This window comes from Cricetulus griseus (assembly GCF_003668045.3).
Source record: "Cricetulus griseus strain 17A/GY chromosome 1 unlocalized genomic scaffold, alternate assembly CriGri-PICRH-1.0 chr1_0, whole genome shotgun sequence".
In the NCBI taxonomy this organism is placed as follows: domain Eukaryota; kingdom Metazoa; phylum Chordata; class Mammalia; order Rodentia; family Cricetidae; genus Cricetulus; species Cricetulus griseus.
In genome coordinates this window covers 79,047,767-79,074,890 of record NW_023276806.1, presented here as the reverse complement: position 1 = coordinate 79,074,890, position 27,124 = coordinate 79,047,767, and positions in this window count along the sequence as shown.

Below are 27,124 nucleotides of genomic sequence, written 5' to 3'. Positions count from 1 at the left end.
ACACTGTTTCAAAAACCAAAAGCAAAAATACTTTTTCTTGAGATTGGATAGGTAGCTCAGGGCCTAATAGAACTTGCTGTTTTACCATAGAACCTAGGAGATTTCCCCAGAATCCACATGGGAGTTCACAGCTGTCTTTAACTCCAATTCCAGTATATTTGATGTCTTCTCCTGGCATTTATGGAGTATTTGATGGCTTCTTTTGACCTCTATGTAGCCCAGACATACATGTTTTGCACATGCATAAATGCAAGCAAAACACTTAAGTATATAAATTTAAAATAAACTTTAAGAATCCTTCAATATTTAAAAAAGATTGTTCTTAAATCAATTTTATTGTTTTCATCTATATCATATTGATAGCTTTATAAAGAAACATATAAAGCAAAATATATCCACTCAAAGCACTGCAAATTTATAGAACCTATATAAAATGTTCTCCATGATATATAATTATTACTAATATTATTACAAATTTTGATAATAAAATTAATATAACAATTCATTAAAGACCTCTAAACAATAAAACAATGGAACAATTTTCCTTTCAAATTTCCTTAAGATTCAATGCATCAGAAGACATCACATTACTTAGTCTTCTTTTCTATACAGTGTAAATTATATGTATGGGTATATAGATGAGAAAAAGAAGTTGAAATACAGGAGATTTTTTGTGATGTAACATGAAATGACGAGTAGCAGCCTGGATAAAATACTAATGTAACAGAACATAATAATTTGACATAAAATTCCAAATAACATATTTTGTGTCATGTTTAGTTAGAAAACAATACCCTCATTATCTTGTAAATTATACTAAAAATATTGAATTAATAGCAAGAATGCTGATTTATAGAGGAATTTTACGAATATTCTTAGAAAACATTACACTGTAGATCCTATTATGTGCATGTTATAAATACTCATCATTATATAATGAAGGCATATAATTCAAATATTTCACTGTATTACTGCTGACAGAGTATGATTAATTCATGAATATCTCTTCCAGTATTATCCACATTCTAATGTTAATAGTTATGAAGTTACTAAAGGTAAACATATTGCTTAAGTTGTCAATGCCTTGTTTTCTATGTATAAAATGTGGAAGGAAGATGACTTATCATACATTTCTTGTGATGGAATAAAAGGTTCATAACATTTGATGTAATTTTGCCTAAAACACAACATGTGGGGTTGGTGAATATCTTTTCCCTGTGTGTGGGCTTTGTCTTAATGACTGTGTCCTTAGCCTTACAGAAGCTTCAAAGTTTCAGGAGGTCCCATTTATCAATTGTTGATCTCAGTGTCTATGATACTGGTGTAAAGTTCAGGAAGCAGTCTCCTGTACCAATTAATTCAAGGGTATTTCCCACTTTGTCTTCTAATAGGTTCAGTGTGGCTGGACTTATGTTTATTCTTTAATCATTGAGACTTAAGTTTTGTGCATGGTGATAGACATCGATCTGTCTGCAGTCTTCTCCATTCCAGCATCCAGTTATGCCAGCACCATATGTTGAAGATGCTTTCTATATTCCATAGTAAAAATTTAGCTTCTTTTCAAAAATCAAGTTTTCGTAGGTGTGTGTGTTAATATTGGGGTTTTGAACTCTATTCCATTGGTCTACCTGTCTATTTTTGTGCCAATACCAAGCTCTTTTCAGGACTATATCTCTGTTATAGCGATTGAAGTCAGCGTTGGTGATGATTCCAGAAGTTCCTTTATTGTACAGGGTTGTTTTGGCTATACTGGGTGTTTTACTTTTCCATATAAAGTTGAGAATTGTTCTTTCAACATCTTGAAGAATTTTATTGGAATTTTTTAGGAATGGCATTGAATTTGTAGATTGTTTTTGGCAAGATTGCCATTTTTACTCTGTTGATCCTACCTATCCAAGAACATGGGAGATCCTTCCATATTCTAGTATCTTCTTTAATTTCTTTCTTTAGAGACTCAAAATTCTTACAATATAGGTCTTTCACTTTTTTGGTTAGCGTTACCTCAAGGTTTTTTTTTTTATGTTGTTTTGGAAATTGTAAAGAGTAAAGTTTCTCTGATTTCTTCTCAGCCCATTTATTATCTGCATATAGTAGGGTTACTGATTTTTTTTAGTTAATCCTGTTAGTTATCTGCCACTTTGCTGAAGGTGTTTATCAGCTGTATGAATTCCCTGGTAGAATTTTTCCAGTCAGTTATGTAAACTATCATATTATCTGCAAATAGTGAAACTTTCAAATCTTGCTTCTCAATTTGAATTCCCTCGACCTCCTTTTGTTGTCCTATTGCTCTAGCTAGAACTTCAAGTACAGTATTGAAGAGGTATTTAGAGAGTGGACAGCCTTGTACTGCCCCTGATTTTACAGCAATTGCATTGATTTTCACTCCATTTAATTTGATATTGTCTGTCGGCTTGATGTATATTACTTTTTTTCCCAACGTTTTTTATTTGAATTAGGAGCAGTATTGTTTTACATGACAATTCCATTTCCCTTCTCCCACCCATCCTCCCCTACCCGACCGCCCCCACTGAAACCTTATCTGTCACATATCTTCCCTGCTCCCCCTGGATGGTGAGGCCTTCCATAGGGTGTCATCAGAGTCTTTTTGTTTCCTTTGGGGTAAGGCATAGGCCCACCCCCGTGTCTCTTGGCTCAGGGAGTATTCCTCTATATGGACTGGGTTCCCAAAGTCTACACCTATGCTAGGGAAAAATACTGGGCTTAACAGGAGGTCTCATAGATTTCCGAGGTTTCCTCACAGAAACCCATGTTCCTTGGGTCTGGATCAGTCCCATGCTGGTATTCCAGCTATCTGCATCTGGGTTCCAGTTCAGATCGGTGATTAGTTATGGGTGTCTGCTTCTACTTCCACAGCTGCTGGATGAGATCATATAAGTCTGTCATCAATCTCATAATCAGGGGAGGGTATTTGAGGTAGCCTCTCCTCCCTTGCTGAGATAGTTAGCTGGTGTCATCTTTGTAATCTCAAGACATTTCCCTAGTGCCTGATTTCTCTATAAACCGAAAGTGTCTCCCTCTATTAAATCTCCATTCTTGTTATCATGTATTCTTCCCCTGACTCATATTTTCTGCTACCTCATGTCCTCAGCATACCTCTTCCTCTCTCCTTCTCATTCTCCTAGCTCCTTCCCCGCTCTTCCCGTGCTCCCAATTTGCTCAGCAGATCTTGAGCCACTTCCCTTCTCCAGGGGACCATGTATGTCTCTCTTAGGGACCTCCATGTTTATTAGCTTCATTGGCAGTGTGGATTGTAGGCTAGTAATCCTTACTCTATGTCTAAAATCCGCATTATGAGTAAGTACATACCATATTTGTCTTTTTTCTGATTGGGTTACCTCGCTCAGAATGGTTTCTTCTAGATCCATCCATTTTCCTGCAAGTTTCAAGTTTCCACTGTTTTTTCCCATTGAGTAGTACTCCATTGTGTAAATGTACCACATTTTCTCTATCCATTCTTCCATTGAGGGGCATCTAGGCTGCTGACAATTTCTGGCTATTACAAATAGTGCTGCTATGAACATCGTTGAACATATGTCCTTGTTGTATGAATTTGCTTCTTTTGGCTATATTCCTAAGAGTGGAATTGCTGGATCCTGTGGTAGACTGATTCCCATTTTTTTTGAGGAGTCGCCATACTGATTTCCAAAGTGGCTGTACAAGTTGGCACAACCACCAGCAGTGGAGGAGTGTTCCCCTTTCTCCATATCCTCTCCAACGTGAACTGTCATTGGTGTTTTTGATTTTAGCCATTCTGACAGGAGTCAGATGGTATCTCAGAGTTGTTTTGATTTTCATTTCCCTGAAGGCTAAGGATGTTGAACACTTTCTTATTTGTCCTTCAGCCATTTTAGATTCCTCTATTGAGAATTGTCTGTTTAGTTCTTTACCCCACTTTATAATTGGGTTGTTTGGTTTTGTGGAGACTAGCTTTTTGAGGTCTTTGTATATTTTGGAGATCAGCCCTCTGTCAAATGTGGGGTTGGCGTTTATCTTTTCCCAGTCTGTGGGCTGCTGTTTTGTCTTGTTGACTGTCTCTTTTGCCTTACAGAAGATTCTCAGTTTCAGGAGGTCCCATTTATCAATTGTTGACCTCAGTATCTGTGCTACTGCTATAATGTTCAGGGAGCAGTCTCCTGTACCAATTACTTCAAGGGGTGTTGGATTTTGTCAAAGGCTTTTTCGGCATCTAGTGAGATGATCATGTGTTTTTTTCCTCATACTTTTTATACGGTTGGTTACATTGATGGATTTCTTTATGTTGAACCATCCTTTCATCCCTGGGATTAAGCATGCTTGATCATGGTGGATGATTTCACTGATATGTTCTTGGATTTGGTTTTTCAGTATTTTATTGAGTATGTTTCCATCAATGTTCATGAGGGCTATTGGTCTGCAGTTCTCTTTCTTAGTTGTGTCTTTGTGTGGCTTGGGTGTCAAGGTTATTGAAGCCTTGTAAAAAAGAGTTTGGCAATGACCCTACTGCTTCTATTATGTGGAATACTTTGAGGAGAATTAATGTTAGCTGTTCCTTGAATTTCTGGTAGAATTCTGCACTGAAGCAATCTGGTCCTGGGCATTTTTGGTTGGGAGAATTTCATCACTGCTTCTATTTCATTAGGGGTTATAGGTCTATTTAAGTTGCTTATCTGTTCCTTATTTAATGTTGGTAAGTGAAATCTGTCCAGAAAATTGTCTATTTCCTTTAGATTTTCAAACTTTGAGGAATAAAGGTTTTCGAAGTATGACCTGATGATTTTCTGGATTTCCTCTGTGTCTGTTGTTATGTCCCCCTTTTCACATTCCTGATTTTATTAATTTGAATGCTCACTCTCTGCTATTTGGTAAGTTTGGATAGAGGTTTATCTATCTTGTTGATTTTTCTGGAAGAACCAACTCTTCATTGTATCGATTCTTTGTATTGTTCTCCTAGTTTCCACGTTATTGATTTCAGTCCTCAATTTGATTATTTCCTGATGTCTGCTCCTCGGGGAGCAAAATATTGGCTTTTTGGTGTTCCAGAGCCTCCAATTGTGCTGTTAATTCTCTATTGTTATTATTCTGTTTCTTTCTGTGGGCACTTAGCACTATGAACTTTTCTCTTAGCAGTGCTTTCAAAGTTTGGGTATGTTGTGTCCAAATTCTGCTTGAATTCTAGGAAATCTTTAATTTATTTTTTATTTCTCCCACCACCCAGAAATTGTGCAATTGAACGTTAATTAATTTCCATGGGTTTGTAGGTTTCCTGCAATTTGTGTTGTTGAATTCTAACTTTAAAGCATGGTGGTCTGATAAGATACAGGGGGTTATTTTAAGTTTTTTGTACCTGCTGAGGTTTGATATGTCACCAAGTATGTGATCGATTTTAGAGAAGGTGCCATGTGGCGCTGTGAAGCAGGTATATAGTTTTGTGTTCAGACAAAATGTTCTATAGATGTCTGTTAAGCCAAATTGGGCCATAACTTTTATTAGTTTCTTTGTTTCTTTGTGAAGTTTCTGTCTGGTGATGCTGTCCAGTGGTGAGAGTGGGGTGTTGAAGTCTCCCACTATAAGTGTGTGAGTTTTATGTGTGATTTGAGTTTTAGTAATGTTGCTTTTATGAATGTGGATGCCTTTGTATTTGGGGCATAAATGTTCAGAAGTGGGACTTCATCTTGATGGATTTGTCCTGTGATGAGTAGGAAGTGATCTCCTTCAACTCTTTTGATTAATTTTAGTTTAAGTTCAATTTGTTGGATATTAACATTGCTAACCCACTTGTTTCTTGGCTCCATTTGATTGTAAAATCTTTTCCCAAATTTTAATTCTTAGGTACCTTCTGTCTTTGAAGTTGAGGTGTGTTTATTTTATGCAGCAGATGATGGATTCAGTCTTCTTATCCATTCTGCTAACCTGTGTTTTTTCATGGGCGAGTTAAACCCATTAATACTGAGGGATATTAATGACCATTTATTGTTCATTCTTGTTTATTTTGGATTCAGTGGTGGTTGTAAAATTATGCATGGGTTTCCATCCGTTTTTTCTTTTGACTGTTGAAGGTGGGATTATCTATTGCCTATATTTTTCTGTTTGTAGTTAACTTTCTTGGGTTGCAGTTTTCCTTCCAGAATTTTTGTAAGGCTGGATTGGTGGATATGTATTGTTTGAATCTGGTTTTGTCATGGAATATCTTGTTTTTATCATCTATATTGATTGAAAATATTGCTGGGTATAGTAGTCTGGGCTAGCATCCATGGTCTCTTAGTGTAGGTAGAATATCTATCCAGGACCTTCTGGCTTTCAGAGTTTCCATAGAAAAGTCAGGTGTAATTCTGATAGCTTTGCCTTTATATGTTATTTGACCATTTTCCTTTCCTGCTCTTAATATTTTCTCTTTATTCTGTAAGTTTTGGGTTTCGATTATTATGTGTTGAGGAGAACTATTTTTGGTCCTGTCTAGTTGGTGTTCTGTAGACTTCTTGTACTTTCATTGGCATGTCTGTCTTTAGGTTGGGAAAGTTTTCTTCTATTATTTTGTTGAATATGTTTTCTGTGCCTTTGAGATGGATTTCTGCACATTCTTCTATACCTATTATTCTTAGGTTTGGTCTTTTCATTCTATCCCATATTTCCTGGATATTTTGTGGTAGGGATTTGTTGGACTTAAGACTTTCTTTGGTTGATGAGTCTATTTATCCTAGTGTATCTTCAACTCCTGAGATTCTCTCTTCTATCTATTGTATTCTGTTGGTTATGCTTGCATCTGCAGTTCCTAATAGTTTATCCAGCTTTTCTATTTCCAGCATTCCCTCAGATTGTACTTTTTTATTGTCTCTATTTCAGTTTTCAGGTCTTGAAGTGTTTCCTTGAACGATTAGTTGATATCTTGTATTTTTTTGGTTTGTTTTTCCTTCCATTTCTTTAAGGGATTTTCTCATATCCTCTTTGAGGCCCTCTATCATTTTAATGAAGATGTTTTTAAGGTCATTCTCTTCTGCTTCATATGCATTGTGATGTTCTGGTCATGCTGGTGCATGGTCCATAGTCTCTGGTGGTGTCACATTGGTTTTTCTGTTGTTGAATGTGCTTTTATATTGTCTTCTTCCCATCCTTTCATCTGGTGGGTATAGCAGGAGTCTCTTCCTCTCCTGGTGGGTATGGGACCAAGGTTTCCTTCTGGTAGATGCAAACAGTTCCAGTATTCTGATCTTTGTCCTCTTTTCCTGGGCCAGTGGATGGAAGTGGGATTGTTACCAGGGCCTTGGCTGTCTCTGCATGTGCAGGAGCCTGGCTGCCATGTTTGGATCCTGTTTGCAGACCTCTGGAGTCAGGTGTCCCCAATTAGGGCCAGGCCTGACAAATTTTTAAGTTGTATGCCCTTTGTATAATTATCATGCTTAAGGTGTTTTATAATATGGAAATTTTCTATTGACATTAATCTTCAAGTTATACTATAAGATGCTTATTTCCTACAGTATAGCATTTATGAAGCATTCCTTAACTTTGAAAGAGCATAAATTCATTCAATAATTAATACATACATGCATTTACAAATACAGATTGTTTTGAGTATATGTGTCCATATGAAGAACAAGCAGAAATTCTGTGTCTGAAGGAAAAATAATTTACTAAATAAAAGTCAGCAACCACACCAATACCTTATTAATGTCCCTGGGGGTCTACAGTTCTACCCAAGTACATAGTCACTCAGTGACAGGGTCAGGACACTTGCAATGTACTGCATAAAGAAAGTAAAATGCTGAAATTTACAGACTCATTTTGTTTCATGCAGTGTCCTCTACATGATTGCTTTAGACTGTTAAGATACTGTGAACTATACTAGGTAACTTATATGAAACATAAATTGTACATATTCATGGAGGCTGAAAGTTTCGTGCTCCAAGGCCTGAGCTATTTGTTGTTTGATGAAGCCTCAGTGTCTGGTTCAAGTGTTCCTCTTTGATAGTTCTTAAATGGAAGAGCCTACAAAGCAGGTCCCTGAGACTTCTTTTCCATGGGGTGGCAGGCTTCCCTCATAAGTAATCACTTCCTAAAAGCCTTATCTCTCACCTCCTATTTCTAAGGCATGTTTATGTTTTGAACTTTCAGTCCTGATATGAAAATCAAATAAATGTGAAATAGCATATATATTAAAAAGGTGTTTCTAGAAATGAGTTTTATCTCACTAAATCCTCTGAGTCAAAGCACAGATAAAGCAATCAGAGGACATAGGGAAGAAGTTTTGTGGATAATTCTTTAAAGATATTAGAAGAAAGCAGTAATATAAGGAGGCTGTGACTTCCTCATTCTCACATAAAACACCCTACCAGAGCCCAAATGGTGTAGCAATAGAAGGAATTGTAACTCCTCCCTCAGAAGATGCATGCACTTGTGATCTGTTTTCAGATTTAGAAAAAGGAAACCCCTGCATGAAGAGACTACATGTGGTGTTGCCTGAACCTATTCCTACACCAGGTATAATAAAAGTGTTGTGCCAGGACAGGATTCTTTAAGAGATTATCAGGGAAAGGGATGATGATAAAAATTTCTATAAGCCAGAAGTGGGGCAGTTAAAAAATATATGTGTATTCCTCAAGCTATTTATATACTTGCTGAAGAGAATGACTACCAAAGTAAAGATGTGCATGGGATACAAAGAAGGCAAGCAAGAGATATGCAGGAACTCAAAGAACCTGCTGATGCAGAGTGCACTGCTCATGCAAGGAAATTGGAATTCAGTTAGGAGACTTTTCATGTTACTACCTCTGCCTGCCAGCAGCACACTCTGAAGATACCTTACATACTTCAAGCTAGGCAGTGGGAATACTAGGGGAGAGGGGCAAAAGTTCAGTCATAGGGAAGAAGGAGAATACATATTACACCAGACTTGGACTAATATTTGAATTGTAATACTAAGACAGCATTTGACATAAGTAGACCAGAATAATGTAATGACCTGAGCAAATAGAGGGAACTCTTAAGATTCCTCTTAAAATTTCACTGATAATAAACATGAACAACAGAAAAATAGTATATTTCCATAATGATCATGATAATGGAAATGTTTCAGATATATGATTTGATTTTTAAATGAATATTATACACTATGATATTTATCAAAGACAAATGCTACAGTGTGATTTTGTTTTTAAAAGTATAATTCAGAGAGAGACACACAGAGAGAGATAGAGAGAAAGAGGCAGAGAGCGAGAGAGAGAGAGAGAGAGAGAGAGAGAGAGAGAGAGAGAGAGAGAGAATAACATGGACATCATCATTCTGGGAAGAAGAAAGTGTTCAAAGGGATATAAGGGGAGATAAATAAAATAATGAAAGGTGAATATGATCAATGTAATATATCCATACACATACACAGACAGACCCAGACACACACACACACACACACACACACACACACACACCGGGAGTGGAGAGAAATTATAATTTAAATAACATTTTAAAAGTAACATTTGGAACTGAAGGCCATGCTTGTCTTCCAGAATACACAAATGAAGTGTTCAGAAAAGAATCAGACACATATACACATATCTAAAGATAAACATTTTTCTTTCCCTGTCAGCTGGTGGTAATAAGCATGAGTAAGAAATCCAGTAAGTGGATAGGGTGGAAAGCATGCTGACTAGGAGAAAATCCAATCAGTACTATAGATGCATCAGGTGCTTGCAGCAGGCACCTGCATTAATTCTGAGTGCAATAGTTTACAATGCTGCCAATTTTTGTTATGTTTTGGCACTCTGTATCAAGAGTGCTACCAGATGGCCAAGCCAATGTGGTACAGCCATATTCTTTGCCTGTCTCCTAGTGATTATCCAGCAAGTATCTACTTTCTCCAGTTACCACAATGTTGTTTTCTTCAGTTGTCAAATATTGCTCTCTGGAAACTTCTATTTCTCCAGTAAAATTTAGATTTATAAAGGAACATTTGATGTGTTATTTCCCACTTGCTAATATTTCCTACACTTGAAATCCCTTTGTTTCTCATATTTCTGCTTGAATAATTCTGATTTGTAGCTAATTTTATTTGAACAAAATAAGTCTTTAAGTCACGTTAACATGAATTCAGTTGTATATGACAGGCCCAATAATGTACCCTCCTTATTCATTGTGTTTACTTCTCTTTTTTTTACCACAATTATTAATCCACATATTATCTTCTGTATTAACTTTTTGAACAAAATGCCTACATGGCAAAGGCATGCCTAGTCCTATCATGAGTAGGAGTCTTAATATTTAATAAAGAATTTAAAGAATTAATTTATATTTAGCTATCTAAATTGTTTGCTCAAATATTATTGCCAAGAACTATAGATTTCAAATATTTCTTGATTCAAAAAACTGTACAGTAGTCTTCATTAAGCTGCTCTATAAGTCACACTAAACACTAATTTTTTTTCTTTCTGAAATAGCCTGGTATAAATGGCTAATTATACATCAGAGAACCTAAAAATCCATTAAATAAAGTCACTATTTCATGGAGCTTTTCTACTAAAATGGGTGCACTAAATTATTGTGTATTTAATTTCTCTCATATCATTATGAAGACATTTTCAATAAGTCCATGATCAAATTTTCAGAGCACTCAGAAATATTTTTATATTTTCCTGCATATTTTGGAATTTTCTAAGTTTAAGGTTTTATTTAAGCCTAATTTACATTGGCTTGCTAATTTTACCCAATAAACTTATGAATTTGTATACAAGATAAAACTGGCCCTTTTGTATGTTTCTCTTCATAGAAATAAACACACATACATACAGGTTATACATATACATATATATTTGTAAGCAAATCTAGATTTGATTAATAATAGAACATAAGATTGTGAAAGTATCACTAAATTTATACATAAGTACCTCTTTAAATGTTTTAATTCACTTAAGTTGACATTGAAATATGAATTAATTTTTGTAAATAGAAGCAATTTAAAGCCAGGCATCAGAATATACAACAGTATATAGCAACAATTTTAGGCCCTTCTCATTTTAGTCACACATGAATTTGTGTTGGAGTAAACGAAATTTGGTTTATGTAACATTTATTACCAGCTCTCCAGGTTCATTTTGGTTTGTTGCACATGGTACTTTTATTGAAAATTTATTGATTCATTATTGGAGCACAGTCCAAGACTGAAGTCATGTGAGGAGATTTCTGAATGCTTGTGAGAAAACTTCAAGAAAGCAAGACAAGAGTCTTGTGAGCTCAGTTTCTTCAGAACAATGAATTGTTCTTTCTTGGAATGTGTTTTTATTCACCTCCCGGGTGTAGCAGACAGGAGTGAAGGAGTGAGTTTACTTCAGATTTCTCATTATTGCTTACCGGTGTTATTTAATATGTCTCTATGGAAAAGGGTATTTTCTCCATGTGGGCTTTCCCCCTGTGAATGCATATTGCTTGAACTCATGAAACCTTTACTCATGTGAACTTTCTGAACCCTCAGAGTATAAATTGAGGCTCTGAGTGAAGTAGCCTACTATATGAAATTTTAGTCTGCCTCTTTTATTGCCTCTATTCTCCTAGGTCCCACTTCCTATAGAGTGGTGACCATGTGTGTCACACTTTATGTTGACTTGTTCAAATTATTTAACTGGTGAGAATCATTTTTGTTGGGTTTTATGGCTGTCTTCCAATTAATTCATCATATATCAAATTGTCTTATAATCCCAGTGATCATAATATTCAACTCAGAAAATAGTACTCTGTGTTTGATTTTGAATCCTTTGGATATTACATATCTATCTTAGTCACTGTTCTATTTCTTTTAAGAGACACCATGACCCAGGTAACTATAATATGAGAAAGCATTCAAATTCAGGGCTCACATACAGTTTCATAGGTTTAGTCCATTATTATGGTGGGTAGCTTAGCAGCAGTCAAGAGAGTTATGGTGCTGGATAAGTAGTTGAGAGCTACATTCTAATACTCAGGCAGAAAGACAAACACTGGACTAGGCACAGACTTTTAAAATCATGAAGCCAAATCCCATTGACACTATCTCCTATGAGGCCATACCTCATAATTCTTCCAATATTTTCTAATAGTGCCACTCCCTTGTGACTAAGCATTCAGATATATGAACCTATGGATGTCATTCTTATTCTAAGTTCCTTATTCCACTCACTTCTCCTCCAAAGCCTTATAGCCATATCATAGTACCAAAACTGTGTTTAGTACAGCTTCAAACATCCCAGTATGGATATCATATCTCAATACATTTTAAAACTCTCTCCTGACATGCAGGATAATCCTTTAACAGTAACTGTATGTAAAACAACAACAAAGAGAGCAGATCACATACGTCTAAAATGCTTCCAAAATGCAATAGCATGGTGTACACATTATCACTCATAAAAGAAGAGAGAAAGAACACTGAGGAAATTGAACCAATCCATCACCAGATGTCAAAGTACTCTTCAGATCTACAACTCCTTTTAGTTTTGTTGACTGTGATATACTTTTCTCTCTTGAGCTAAATCAACATCCTACTAGCAGTTTCTTTTGTAGCTATCCCATGACTCTGACAGCTCTAATATCTTGGGGTTTCAAACACAATCGAGGTTAACCTTCACAGCTTCATGCAATGGCCTCTCTGGGCCTCTATGCAGGGACATCCATGACACACACCTGACCTCAGCAGCTTTTCTAGCTATGGGAAGAGATTACACCATCCCTTCATTATGCGAGAAGCATGATAGAAGCATGTGGTTGATGCTGCCAAGTTCTATGATTTATTGAAGTTGGAATATAGTCCCTCCTTCAGTTGCATCTGCATCAACTTTTGGTTGTTGCTGAGTCCCTTGACTACTTAAGCTTTATTTTATTTCATCTTTATAACCTGTAAGCTTATCTCGGTAAGGTCTTGTTCTGAGATTATTGCTTCTTTTATTACATTTAGCATCAAGCATTTCTTTAATTTTTTATTTCATTTATTTTTTTAAAACCTTAACTTAGCTATATTTTCCTTCTTGGTGTTCCTTTTTCTACTCAAACTGTGCATGTCTGATTTCTCTTTGTGTAATTGGCTTCTTTTCATTATAGATCTCCCTAAGAGTGACTACTAATAACCATGCAACACGGCTAATATGAGGCTGTCCTGACATCTCCAGTTCCAACATCAATAATCCAAAACTTTTCACTTTAGGCTCAGTCAGATTTTTTGGAGAAAGGAAGAAAGTAACCATATTATTATCCAAAACACATGAGAACTGTCTCAAGGTCACTTACAAATATTCTTCCTATCTGAAACATCATGAGCCAAGCTGTCATAATCTATATCATTCTCGGGACCACTGTCATTCATGATGTTACTAGAATGGCCAGTAAGCACACTTAAAGTTAAATTACTTTCACAGTTCCAAGTTTTCTATATTCCTACAACAAACATCATGGTGATACATATCATAGCAATAGCCTGTTCCCCGATATCAACTTACACCTTGGTCACTGTTCTATTGCTATGAAGAGAAATCCTGACTGAAGCAGCTACAATAAATATGTTTATAGATAGTGTGTGGACTCTAGTTATAATAATTATTGTAAGATGTCTGATATTTTTAATATCTAGCTAGAACTGAGACAATCTTGATTAGATGAATATTATCCTCATCACTGCTTTAACTCTACTATTTTTCATGTGATTTACAATTTTTTAAAATAACACCAAACATGTAATGGTACGTTTACTGAGATGTGTTTCTAAAACATTTAAGTTACTTGGTAGAGCTTTAGTCCATTTGGGGTTTTACATTCATGAATTGTTGGATTATAACAGGGCAAGATGTATTGTAGTGCTGATTATATTTACATGAAAAATATCTTGTTTCATATTATGCCCAGTTTGTTATAAATTACATAGTATTTCCTATTTCTTCAAAAGGAACACATTTTCCTGTTTGTTGGTCAGTGTTTCCTGTGCTTCTCTCAAATGGTTGTTTTATAGTTTTGGGGACTTTCCTTCCTCTACAGACAAATTACTGGACACTTGTATGGAATTCTGTGTCACCTTGATACTTTGATTCCCTCCAATATCCACCTACAGGGATAAACTCAGAGTTTCCTTCTCTCTTAGTTTTCTTTGGGTTACTTTGAAAAAAACATACCTTGACAAAACAATTTAGGACAGAAGGCCATTTAAGCTCATGCTTTCTGGTTGCAGTCTAACATTTCAGGGACATCACTGTGACAGGAGCTCAAGAACATTGTTTATTTCACATTCTTAGTCAAGAACTGACCAGAAAAGAATTAATACATGCATGGTATTGCTCCACTAGCTTTCCTATTCATAGATAATTAAACATCCTTCTTCCTTATGGAATGGTTTCACCCACAGTGGGTAAGTCTTCCCATTACAATTAACAAACCTGTGGGGGTAATCCCTCACAGGCATCTCAAAGTCCAACCTGATCTACATAATATCTCAATGAGATTTTCTTTCCATGGAATTCTATACTCTTCCTCAGGGTGACAATTAAAACAAACCATCACACCTTAATTTCACAAATGCCCTGCAGCAAAATTAATGTACTTAGTAAATAACATGTCTCCTTTATGGTTTAGAGTTTGCTTTACTTTTAAATCTGATGTATTAGAAATCTGTTTTATTATGTATATTTTATGTGTCAGAATATTATATATTATTTTTAAGTAGGGCTGCTTCTGATAGGAGTTGAAATGCATTTTCTTTCTGGAAGTGATGTCGTGGAATGGAGAAGAAAAAACTATTGAACATTAAGAAAACATAAGGTCCAAGGTTTTATCTCAGTGTTAGAGCACCTGCCTAGTATGTACAAGGTCCTGGTGTTGACCCAATGAATCATAAATATTTAGATAAATAATTAAACAGGTACTGTGGCATGCAGTAAAATTCCAGCAAAGGAAAATGAATAGGACCTCTTGAGAGCAATGGTTTAAGGTCAAGGAAACATAATGAGATATTTTCACACACTCATACACCACAACTGAAGATTTACTAAGTAATATATAAATTAAAGTAAGACTCCATAAATATACATGGGTAGTTGTTAATTTTAATTGCACAGACAGGCAAGGTAAATTCCATAAAGTTATAATTTGGTTGAGATCAGGGAGAAGTACATAACATATCCATGTTCAAAGGCATATTAAGGGACTGAATAAGTATTCAACATTGAATTTACACAAAAATTGAAAACCAGATATTTGAAAAATTAAACACATGCAGGATTAGTACATTATTTGTCTTGGTATGAACCCAAATTACAAAAGTGGCAGCATTAATGGGAGTGTTTTGGAATTTAAAAAAATGAAGTATAAGCTGAAAGAAAATAAATTAAGATGTTAGAGATGGAAAAGACAAAAGTATGAGTGGAGAACTGAGACAGGAGTGCATTTGGCAAGAATGATTGTACACACAAAGCAGTATTAAAAATCAATGTGTGGGGTTCCATAGAAATTAAGAGATGAGAGCAAAGCATAAGACTAGTGGGGTTATGATACTATAAAAATCAATTAGATGAGTTGTAGTGACCAGGTAAGACAGGCAGAACATACATAGTTACCCATATCTGCTACCTCCATTTCCATGTTAGGCATATGGAGGCAAATAAATCTCCCCCTTTACAAAAACAGTTGTTGAGTTGCTGCTAGTCCCTAGTGGACACAAGTGCCAACCACAGAATAACAAGTGATGAGGTTTGCTTCTTTATTTTTTAAGTAAAATTTTAGTTATATTGTGAGTGTGAGTGTGTGTGTGTGTGTGTGTGTGTGTGTGTGTGTGTGTGTGTGTGTGTGCACGTGAGTGCATGCATGCAACCATGCCATAGGAGAGCATGAGAGCCCTTGGAGGTGGAACTATAGTTCAATAAGATTCATCTAATATAAGCTAATATAAGTGCTAGAAATTAATTTTGGGTTCTTTGCCAGAGACGTATATTTTTAGCCATAGAGTTGTTTCTCCAGTCTCTAAAGTGACTGTTCCTTGAGCAATTCATTGCTGTTTAATATAATTAACATACTTTGATTATTTCATATGTAAGTACTGCATTTTGATATCTACCCCCTATTCCCTCCAAATGCTCCTATGAGTCTCCTGCTCCTTCTCAAATTAATGGTCACTTATTTAATTGCTATTACAATTTTATAAATTTAACCTGTATCTGTTTAATTATTTTATTGTTCATAAATACAGCCTAAAGAATTATTTCGTGTTGCTCACGTTTATGTCTGACCTCTTGGTAAATAACAATCTTTTGAGACTTGAGTGAGTTTTTGTGCTTGGAGAAAACTGATTTCTTCTCTCTCAATTGATTCACATAAGAATAAGTGTACATATACCCACATACAAACAGCTCAGTGTTGGAAATTACTATAAAACCTCCTGTATGAATAACCTATAAGAAACTATTAGTACAAGAACAATATTTACATTATGAACAAGATGTTTTATTTACCTGGTGGAAATGGGACATTTCTAAGGCATCCTCTTCTTGTTTTTATTTTTTCATATAATTAGAAACAAGATTGTTTTACATGTCAATACCAGTTCCCTCTCCCTCCTCTCCTCCCCTGCCTGCCCCCCCTAAAACCCTACCTATCACATACCATTTCTGCTCCCCAGGGAGAGTGAGGCCTTCCATGGGGGTGGTCTTCATAGTCTGTCATATCCTTTGGGATAGGGCCTAGGCCCTCTCTATTGTGTCTAGGCTGACAGAGTATCCCTCTTTGTGAAATGGGATCCCAAAGTCCATTCCTACACTAGAGATAAACACTGATCTACTACAAAGGGCCCCATACAGTGTTGTTTAGGCTACAGTCCTTCTCTCTATGAAATAAAAACTTGTTGAATATTAATACTGTTACAAAATAATTATATTTTATTCATGCATCTTTATATTTCCTATTTAAAATATTTAGTAACAGTAAAATTTACCTTATACTGTAAATTTTATACTGCAGAATATGACGAAGAGATGAATAAAAATAAGCATGAGGGATGAGTTTCTAATGCTCTTAGTTATATGAGGCATTGCAAAGACAAGGGGAGAAAGAAAGCAGTCTTACATCAGCAGAAAATGCTTTCTGTCAAACAGCAAGGAGCAGAAGCTTAAGGGGTTGGGGTGGGATCTGGTGCAGTGTTGGGTATGCTACAGAAGAGGGAACAGGATACTTGGAGTTTATGTACAGGGATTAGAGAAAGTGAAGTTAAAGTTATCTGTGGAACGCTGCAGTCTCCACTTTCTGAAATTCTGTCCAGACAAAGCCATTTTATCTTTATCAACTGCCTTGCTCTGCCTATCAGGATGAGAATGATAGACTGTGATTGAGTTAGACAATGGCAGTGACAAGGAAGGCAAGTTTCACCATTGTGATGGGGAATTTCAGCAAGCCTTAGGGTAACAGAATTACTCATTTAGAGTGTAACAGAGTGTCTTAGTGGTTTCTTTCAACAATGACTACTTACTTTGAATCTTTAGTAGCACATGAGGTCTTCCTTCACTTGTATTCCCAGCTTGTTTTAAGGTATCTGCATTATCCCTGAAGTGTATTTTTGTTGTTGTTGTTTTGTTTTGTTTTTTCAAGACAGGGTTTCTCCGTGTAGCTTTGGAGCCTATCCTGGCATTCTTTCTGGAGACGAGGCTGGCCTCGAACTCACTGAGATCCGCCTGTCTCTGCCTCCCGAGTTCTGGGATTAAAGGTGTGCACCACCAACTCCAGGCCCCCTGAAGTGTATTTCAAGACTTTTGACTTATGAGAATCTGGGCTATTCTGTCTTTGTATCCTATCTAGCTGTAGAAGGGCTGGGATTATGCAAGAATTCTAGAACAGACTGCTTTGTAAGGGTTTTAAGAATCTGAACTCAGGGCATTGAACTTGTATAGCACCTGTTTGACCCAGTGAAATATCTACTGGGTAAGCAATTCTTACTTTAGCTCCACTGTTGATCATGTTCAGCTATCAGAGAAATGAATATTAAAATATATTTGTAAACTGGTATGTATATGGGTAAAGAGAAAGACTTATTTATAAGTTGTGGGACTAACAACTGGTGTAATCACTATGAAAATCAGTGTGAAAGTAATTCATAAGTCTAAAAATGGATCTACCATATGTTCCAGTATTTATTAGGTACCCAAAAGATCCTTTAGACTAATACAGCAGTTTCTACCCTGTAAGTTACCACTGCTTTAATAAACAGTTTTAAATATGATGTCTTCATCACCCCCCATTCCATGGCTCAGAGACCTATTAGGAAGGAAAAGCAGAAGGACTATAAGAGACAGAGGTGAATAAGGACATCAAAGAGACTGTCTTCCAGTTACAAAAGGACTAAATTACATGTGAATTTATGGACTGTGCCAGCAAGCACAGGATCTACACAAGTTCAACTCAAATGGAGTTTCAATGATGAAAGAGAAAGTGAACAGGAGATCCTATACCAAACTAAGAATTTATCCCCAAATAGCACCTGCTTGTATAGAAAAAATCATACTTTTATCCAATGTAGTTTCACAGAGTATATTAACAATGATCAAGTGCAGTGCTATATCCATCACTAGATGGGTAGCACACTATTACCCAATGGCATTTTTATAGACAAGTTGTTTCATTTCACTTTCTTAGGACGTTATCTTTTTGTTTTGTCTAACTGGTATTCTGCTTGAATATTATGGTTTCAATTTTTTATGTAATTTAGAAACAATCTTATTTTACATATCAATCCCAGTTCTCCCTCCCTCCCATCCTCCCATGCCCTGCACGGATCCCCCCATCCCACACCCCATCCATTCACCAGGGCAGGTGAGGCCTTCCATGGGGGATGATCAAAGTCAGTCATATCATGTATCTAGGCTGAAACAGTAGCCCTCCATGGGGAATGGACTCCCAGAGTTCATTTGTGCAATAGAGATAAATACTAGTTCCACTGTCAGATGCCCCATAGACTGCTCAGGCCTCCTAACTGACACCCACATTCAGAAGTCTTGGTTCCATCCAATGCTGTTTACCCAGATTTATGATTGGGGACCTTGTGCTTCCACTTGGTTAGGACAGGTGTTTCTGTAGGTTTCTCAAGCATGGTCTTGACCCCTTTTCTCATCCCTCCTCCCTCTCTATAACTTCATTCCAGGAGTTTAGCTCAGTGCTTGTTTGTGGATCTCTGCTTCTGCTTCCATCAGCAGAAGGCTGATGGAAGGCTCTAGGTAGTCATCAATCTCATTATAGGGGAAGGGCATTTAAGGTAGCCTCTCCACTATTGGTTAGATTCTTAGTTGGAATCATCCTAGTAGCTATCTGGACATTTCCCTAGTGACAGATTTCTCTTTAAACCTATAATGGCTCCCTCTATTAAGCTATCTCTTTTCTTGCTCTACTCTAGTCTCTCCAGACTGTCTTCCTGACCCCTCGTGTTCTCTTCCCTCCTCCCTTTCTCCCCAACTCTTTCTCTTCCCTTCCTCTCTTCCCCTTTGTGCTCCCAATTTGTTCAAGACCCCTTGTCCTTTTCCCCTTCTGTGGGGGAACATGCATGCCCCTCTTAGGGTCCTCCTTGTTTCCTAGCTTCTCTGGAGTTGTGGATTGTAGGCTGGTAACCATTTGCTCTATATCTAATATCCATACATGAGTACATACCAGGTTTGTCTTTCTGTGACTGGGTTACCTCAGGATGGTTTCTTCTAGTTCCATCCAATTGCCTGAAAATTTCAAGGAGGGTACTGGGGGATAGAGAGACTGCATCTCAACTGAATACAGGAACCAGATGGTGTGAACCAGAAATGGAAAGTGAGGATCATTTCTAGACACCCCAACCTTCCCCACTGATGAGTCTCCTCCAGCAAGGCTGCATAACATAAATATTCCATTGTACCCCTAAAGAATACCTAAACTAACTTAGGCATATCACCTAAACTTATGATAACCATTTGTACAGGAAAAATGGAAAATTAATGCTATTTTGGTAGATGAAGAAAACTGCATTTAATATAAATTCACTTCAATATTCTGTACAAGAAAAATTATATTTTTCTCTATGAATTACTAAGTACTTTTAATTTAAAAACTTATTGCTTATAGATATATATTTTGTTCTGTTCAGAAACATGGAAAGACAATTAATAATCACCTTGAAATTTGATTTGTGACCTATGATAAAATGCTAATCATTTTGCAGACACATTATTACATGATTCTCAATTAAAATATCAACAGTATATCTGCAAAATGATGATTAGTCTTATATCATTTTAATGAAAAAAGTAGTTATAAGCTTGAATACGAGTTATTTTTTAGTTATCAATAGTATGTTATTGGTTTATATAGAGATGGGTTAAGATTGAACAGTATTTGATTTCAATGTTTATAAATATTTTCATATTTTAAAATTTCACAGGTAAGTTTAAAAGTTACAACTTCAATATGAAAACTGCAACTTTAGTTTTCTATAACTGAATGCAGCTTAAGCTGCCATGCCTCACTTAGCAGAGATGGGGAGAAAACCACAGCAAAAAGCTCAGACTTGGTAAATGAAGGTCACTTTCAGTCAGTTCAAGACTTGAGCTGAGGCAAATTCATGGTTCCTCTTCCCCAGTCATTTTCTTCATTTCCTGTGTGTGAGTGGGAGCAGATGTGGACTATTAATCACATTTTCACCAAGGCAGTGATTTCTGGACTTGAAGTAAATAAAGATTCTCAAACCCAGTCTAAAATATTGCATCATTTCCACTGGACTTGCTGCAATTTACTGGGCAGAATGATCTGTGATCAATGCCCTCCAGCTACTCAGGGAAACTCAGAATAGATCATGCAAGCCCTCAGCTTCATCCTTTAAAATGATGGTTTTGTGGTTTTCTTTCTCATTGTTGTCATCTTCCATGGACATAATCATTTTCATCAGACAGGTACATTGTTTTACGTCTCCCAATACTTAGCAATGTTTTATGGCATCATTGGAGACAAGGATGAACTCCCTGGACCTTTGTACAGCCGAAATGAAGGGGCCATAATAATATGTGGCTGGGGAATCCATATGTATACAAGGTGAATCTGATTCCATAGCTCCTAAAAGCTTAGGATGCCATGGCAATCTCCCACCTTCTGAAGGTACATTACCTCATTTTTTCTCTAATATCACTAATCTATTTCATTAATTTCTCATTGTCAACAGTAGTAGTAGTAGCAGTAGCAGTAGCAATAGCAGCAGCAAAATATTTGTATATTACAATGATTCTTATTTATTTACAATCATACATTTGAAATTCAAAAACCTGAATATTTTCTCAACTATATTTAAAAATAAATACTTTAGTTAAATAGCTTCTATACTAAAAAATGAACTGTGAAGTTTTAAACCTCTCTTAAGCAAAGACCAGGTGGCATAAAACAATTAGAAGAGCTAAAAAGCAGTTGGGAACTAACTCAGAGTGATTAATATTGGAAGACCTGTTTTTCCATTGTGACCTGAACAAGCAAAGAACAGTAGAGTTCTTTCTGTGCAAAGTGATTTTGATGTAAGTTCTCTAATATAGTGGGCAAGTTTGTAGTGTATATCATCTTAGTAAATTATTTTTCGTTCAGATTTGAATCTGAAAGGTACCCTATGGGCTCATGTCTTTCAGCACTTGCTTTCTATTCAGGGAGTTGTCGAAGTATGTGGAAGCATTGAAGTATGTGGCTAATCAAGAAGTGAGTTGTTGGGGATAATATCTGATTAAACTGTCTGCTTCCTGGTGTGCTAAGATAGGAAAGGGGACTGCCTCACTATCCCACTTGCACAAATAAAACTCCTCTATTGGGGCTTCTTTTTGTTATTGATTTTTGTTTTTCAATAGTATTCAGAAAACATAGAAAAAAATTTTATCTCTTAAGTAGTTTTTCAAGTATTTGTCACAATGATTTTTAAAATAAGTCAGTAACACTATTTAATAATATTAATCTGTACACAGTAGTTTCTTAGAACATTATTAATTGGACTCTGTGTATCAGCTAGAAGTGTAAACTGTGTGTGAGATAATTACAATTGTTATGCTTCAGACATTTTGTTCAACCAAGAGAACATAAACACTTATATGAGTATTCACTTTGCATCAAGTAAAAGAATGATATATTGGGAACTCTATATATAGTCTTGTGATAGGTCAAGTGTTTAGCATGATTGGACCCTGGTTTCAGTCATTTTTTCAGCACTGAAAAAATAATGAAATACTTGCTACAAGTTGCTATGACTAGTACTATTTATTACTAAGGCATTGAAGTTAAAAAGATCATATGAAGACTCCAAGTGTGTCGATGTTTCTCATGCATGGGTATTTATTTATGTGTCAAGCTGTTTGACAAACTTTATGTTCAATTATTTTCCTTGTTACACTGTTCATATTTTCTTTCATGATACTGATACAGAAGTAAATTATTGAAAAGTAAGAATACATAATTTACTAAGACCTTAAAAGAATTATGAAAGATGATATAACTAAGTTTAATGAAAATATATTTCAAAATTCATCTTTGAAACATTTCCAAAACTGAGAACCTTATTTTTTTCTATATGCAGTTTTTCTACCAAAAAGAAAAAGAGTATAATACATAGCAGAAAATTGTTAGAGGAAAATAATTAAAAGATCATTTCCACCTTCAAAACAATGAGAAATTTTAAGCACTGATAGATTTGAAAATTCAGAAAATGAGAACACACTTTATTTTATTAATAAATCCATACAGAATCTAATTTTGTCACTTCCAAAACTTGTTTTAACTAAAATATTACAATGTCTGTATTATGTGTTAAGAATTTCTTTAGCAATATGATATATTATTTTCAATTAAATTTCATTCTGATTTTTGATTGTTTACTTCACAATAACTTGTGAGTTCTTTGTATTTAATAATCAAAACACAAATTTTCTGCAACCCTGACTTTCATCTACCAGCAGTTTTTGAATGTTTTTTATATTATCTTTTATCTCCATATATAAAATAAATCCTCAGCTTCCTCTTAGAGAGTATTGACTGAGGCAACTTTGGAGAAGTTTTTCCTTGGATAATTTTAATGGACATCTGAACTTATAAAGGACAATTAGTACTTATTATACTTTCAAACACTTCCACCCTCTGACTCTGACACATACATGTCCTACAGCTGGTTTTTGGTTTTCAATACCATTTTATGTACTTGATATCTTAGCAAAGATTATTATATTATGAGTGTTCTTTTGCATGATGAGATCTATTGTGCTGGACTGACAAAAATACAAATACCTTCATTACTAATTTAACTTAAGTCATTAAATGATATAATCAAACCTGATTCTAGGAAATGGCCGGAATAGATGTTTTATCCTTATAATAGTTTCCTTTTCAACTCAAACTATAAGGAACACTCTTAAATATTTTCCAGATAAGAAAATTAAATGTATTCTACTGGGTAAATGAATGCAAGGGAAAAAATGATGGTAAGAATTAACTATCTATAGTCAAGGCAGCACACTAGTTGAACAAATATCTTATGCCAATGCCATGTTAACCCTTTGCGCCATCTCTACAACCCCTTTTATGTATAGGTAGCTATTATACCATCATCCTTGTAGGGGGAGGATGTGGACACTGCCACTACAGCAGAGTACCATGAGCATCCAAATGCAGCAGGGGCCTCAGATCCTTTACTGAAAGCCTTCAATAATGATGACTGTTTTATTATGAATTTCTTGTGTGAGTGCCATGTGGATAGTGTCCCTGATTCCTTGCAGACCTCAATTTATGAAGAAGTTTAATATTAAAATACAGAAAATTAACCACTGTATCAATATATTTATATCATTATTTAGCAATAACACTACCTCTTGCTTACCACATACTTATAGGTGTTTAAAATTAAATGGCCAGTGTTGGTTAACAGCTTTATGTTTCTTAGATTTCATGTGTGATACTTCAGGAATCAGAATAAGGTCTCATAAAGAGAATATTGCTACATAATTTAGCAATCACACTTTTGGTTATATAATAAGAAGAATTAACATATTTGCACACAAAAACAATAGCACAAAGTACAATTTGTCACAGTAGCTTTCTACCTAAACTTAGTAGAAATAAAACAAATATCTAACAACACATATATGATCAACACAATCAGATAAATTCATTGTTAAATTTTAATTACACAGGAAAGAAACAAAAACAAACAACTTTCACTACAGAAAGGATGAGTTCTTTGTAATATTTCATGGAAAAAGTCAACAAGCACTGCGTCATTTCAAAATGTCCACACCAGGAAAATCTGAAAGTGACATGAATTGAATTAGGAATTGTAAGGGAACAAAATAATGATGGGAGTGGAGAATTATGGTTAAGGACAGAGTGATGTCTTTCTGAAAAATTAATGATGCAATGAAAATAGTCTAAGATAAATTGTCAAGATGAATGCACAATTTGATCAAAATATCCACAGCCATTGAATTCAGTATTTTAAATGGGTGAATGGCACTGTGAATAAACTACATAGCAGCAAAGAAGATTCAAAAGCAGGGAGGCAGAACTGACATATGCTGAAATTGCAGTGTCAATTTACTACTAGCTATTATAAAGTAGAATATAATTTTAATATTACAACTTTAAACTATTATATATGTAAATATACAGCTATGACACATCTTTTTTGCTTAGATATGATTTATATGTTTAATTTAGAAACAATCTTATTTTACATATCAATTCTAGTTCCCTCTCCCTCCCATCCTCCCATGTGCCTTCCAAGGGGGATCATCAAAGTCAGTCATATCATTTGGGGGAGGGCCAAAGGCCCTCCTCCATGTATCTGTGATGAGAGAGTATTCCTCCATGGGGAATGGTCTCCCAAAGTCCATTTTGCACTAGAGATAAATACTGGCTCCACTGTCAGAGGTGCCGTAGACTTCCCAGGCCTCCTAACTGACACCCACATTCAGAGGGTTTAATTCAGTGCAATGCTGCTGCCCCAGCTTTATGACTGGGGTCCCTGTGCTCTCACTTGGTCAGGTCAGCTGTTTCTTCAGCCCAATCTTGATTCCTTTGCTCTTTGCTCCTCTGTCTCTACAAATGGATTCAAACAGGACCACTTAATGCTTAGCTGTGTGTGTCTGCTTCTACTTCCTTCAGATACTGGATGAAGGCTCTAGGATGGCATTTAAGGTAGTCATCAATCTCATGATAGGGGAAGGGCATGTGATGTAGCCTCTACACTATTGCTTAGATTCTGAGCTGTGGTTATTCTTGTGGATTCCTGGGAATTTCCCTAGTGCTAGATTTCTGTTTAAACCTATAATGGCTCCCTCTATTATGGTATCTCTTTTCTTGCTCTACTATTCTTCCACGAACTTAGTCCTCCATGTTCCACTCCTACTTACTCTTTTTCTCATTCTCTTTTCCTTCCACCTTCCCTCCTCAATCCCCCCCACAATTTCTCCATCCATTCTTGGTTGAGGCGCATCTAGGTTGCTTCCAGGTTCTGGCTATTACAAAATATGCTGCTGTGAACATAGTTGAGCATATGCCCTTCTTCTGTGAATGTGCTGGATCTTGAGGTAGACTGATTCCTGTATCCTTAGAAGCCTCCATACTGGTTTCCAAAGTGGCCACACAAGTTTGTACTCCCACCAGCAATGGAGAAGTGCTCCCCTTTCTCCACCTTCTCTCCAGCATTAATTGCCATTGGTGTTTTTGATTTTAGCCATTCTGACATTAGTAAGATGGTATCTCAGAGGGATGTCTGATTTGTTTTTGATTTGCATTTCCCAGAAGTTGAGCACTTTCTTAAGTGTCTTTCAGCCATTTTAGATTCCTCTATTGAGAATTCTTGATTTAGTTCTGTACCACATATGTTAATTGGATTGTTTGGTGTTTTGGTGACTAGCTTCTTAAGTTCTATGTATATTTTGGAAATTAGCCCTCTGTCAGATGTGGGGTTACTGAATATCTTTTCGAAATCTCTCAAGTGTTTTTGTTGTGTTGACTGCCTTATTTATGAATTGTCAATATCAGTGTCTATGCTACTGGTGTTATGTTCATGAAGTGGTCTCCTGTATCAATTTATTCAAGGGTAACTTCCACTTTCTCTTCTAATAGTTTCATTGTGACTAGATTTGTGTTGAGGTCTTTGATCCATTGGTACTTAATTTTGTGCATGACAATAGATTGGATCTACCTGCAATCCTCCACATGGCAGCATCCACTTATGCTACAGCCTTTTGTTGAAGATGCTGACTTTTTTCCAATGTATAATTTTAGCTTCTTTGTCAAAATTATGTGTTTGTAGGTGTGTTAATAATATCAGGCATTTCAACTCAATTCCTTTGATCTACCTATCTCTTTTTGTAACAATACAATGTGGTATTATTATAGCTCTATAGTAGAGATTGAAGTCACGGATGGTGATGCTTCCCAAATTTCCTTTATTATACAGGGGTGTTGGAATTTGTTGAAGGCTTTTTCAGAATCTAGTGAGATGATCATGTTTTTATTTCAGTTTATTTGTATGGTGGATTACATTGATGGATTTTCACATGCTGAACCATCCCTGCATCCTGGGATGAAGCCTACTTGATCACAGTGATTGATTTTTCTGATGTGATCTAGATTTGAATTGCCAGTATTTATTGAGCATTTTTCCATCAATGTTCATGGGGGATATTGGTCTGTCATTCTGTTTCTTAGATGTGTCTATGTGTGGTTTGGGTGCCAAGGTAATTGTAGCCACTTAAAAATAGTTTGACAATGACACTTGTGATTCTATTGCATGGAAAACATTCAGGAGTATTTGTATTAGCTCTTCTTTGAATTTCGGGTAAAATTCTGTACTAAAACCATCTGGTCCTGAGCTTTATTTATTTATTTATTTTTTAATTGGGAGATTTTGATGACTATTTCTATTTCACTGGGGTATATAGGTTGATTTTAATTCCTTATCTGTTCTTGATTTAGTTTTTGGTAAGTGATATTAATCCACAAAATTTTTAGATTTTCCAATTTTGTGGAGTACAGGTTTTCAAAGTATAAAATTCTCTGATGATGATTCTCTGAATTTCCTCAGTGTCTATTGTTATGTCCCCCTTTTCATTTCTGATTTTACTAATTTGCGTGTTCTCTCTGCCATTTAGATAGTTTGGTTAAAGATTTGTCT